Source organism: Elephantulus edwardii, unplaced genomic scaffold (genome assembly GCF_000299155.1).
Source record: "Elephantulus edwardii isolate Elephantulus edwardi_28Jun2011 unplaced genomic scaffold, EleEdw1.0 scaffold00470, whole genome shotgun sequence".
In the NCBI taxonomy this organism is placed as follows: domain Eukaryota; kingdom Metazoa; phylum Chordata; class Mammalia; order Macroscelidea; family Macroscelididae; genus Elephantulus; species Elephantulus edwardii.
The window spans coordinates 433,180-435,153 of NW_006400220.1; positions in this window are offsets into that span (position 1 = coordinate 433,180).

A 1,974-nucleotide genomic window follows, 5' to 3' on the forward strand; every position below is an offset into this window, starting at 1 on the left:
GATATCAAGGGTATCATCCAGGAAGAGTGCAAACGGTCATTGCAAAGACAGAAGAGGAAGAAAAGACCAAAATGGATGTCAGAAGAGAGAACCTAACTAGAGACATAAAATACCTGTACAAAGAAAACTACAGTACATTTTTATGAGACACAATAAAAGAGCTAAAAAAGTAGAAAAATGTGCCCTGTTCATGTATAGGAACACTCAATATTGTGAAAATTACAATCCTACCAAAAGCAATCTACATGTTCAATGCAATCTCAATACAGATACCAAATGAATTTTTCAAGGAGATTGAAAGCGAAATTGTCAAGTTTATTTGGAGAGGAAAGAGATGCTGAATAAGCAAAGCACTTTTGAAAAACATAAATGAAGTGGGAGGCATAGCACTTTCTGACCTCAAATCCTAGTCCAAAGCCATAGTAACCAAAACAGCATGGTATTGGTACAAAGGCAGGCCAGTGAAACAGAATTGAGATCCCAGAAATGCACCCAGCTATCTATGGTTAATTGATATTTGACAAGGAAACAAAATCTATCAAATGAGGAAAAGACAGCCTCTTCAACAAATGGTGCTGGCAAAACTCGACTGCTACCTGCAGACAACTGAAACAGGATCCACATCTCACACCATATGCAAAAATCAACTCGAAGTGTACCAGACACTTGGGAGTTGATCAGAGACAAACTGAGCTCAAACACAGACAGCTTAGCCTATGGTATAAAGTGATTGCCAAATACAGCCAGAAATGCACAATCTGAAGAAGATAAAATTGATGAATGGGACCTTCTAAAGATTAAATCCCTGAGCACATAAAAACTTTTTCAAACAGAGTGAAAAAAACCCTACTGATTTGGGGGGAGGGTGTGTAACATTTGGCAGTACTATCTCAAACAAGGGTCTCGTAACAAATTTACATAATCGTACAGGGCCTCCACAAGCAAAAAATGATAACACAATTACAAAATGGACAAAAGACATAGAAAGAATAGTCATGCAGGAAGATATTTGGATGGCCAACGGATACATAAAGAAATGTTCAAAATCACTTGCAATAAGAGAGATGCAAATTAAAATCACAAGATACCATCTCACTCCAGTAGCAGTGTCAAAGTTTAGCAGGGCAGCAATTAATAAATGTTAGAGAGGATGTGGCAAGTTAGGAACTCTTAAACATTGCTGGTGGAATTGTAAAATGGTACAACCATTCTGGAAGGCATTTTGGTGTTTCCTCAAAAAGCTGAACATAGATATTCCATATGACCCAGATATTCCACTGCTTGGAATAAACACCAAGGAAATGAGAACTGAGGCACAAACAGAGACTTGTATACAAATGTTTGTAGTAGCATTATTCACCACAGCAAGAACGTGAAAACAGCCCAAATGTCCATCCACAATCAAATGGATTGAGAAAATATGGTATGGTCACATGATGGAATACTATGCAGCATGCAGGAGCAATGATTTTGTAAATCACTACCTAGCTTGGGAAGGACTAGAGTGTATTATACTAAGTGAACTCAGTCCTATAAGAGGAAATACTGTATAAGATCATTATTGTAGAACTAGATAAATAGTAACGCATGTATGAAGATCTAAGGGCGTTAGAGGGGTGGGAATGAGGGGGTAATCATGGCTTGGCACAGTTTTATAGGTGGAGGGAGGTGGGATGACGAGGTGGGGGAGATCTGATATGAGGGACAATGTATGCAAACTTTGTATCTAAAACAGTGTTAAAAATATTTGTAAGAAATTTTTTTAAAAAGGAGACATTACCTTGCTCAACATCTACAGACCAAATGTTGTTGTTGTTGTTATGTGCCGTCGAGTCACCTGCGACTCATAGCGACCCTATGTACAACAGCCCTAAACTCTGCTCTGTTCTGTGCCAATCGCACTGTCTCTGACACTCCCATCCCGATTATCCCAGTCACTGAATTAATCCACCTCATAGAGGGCCTTCCCCTCTT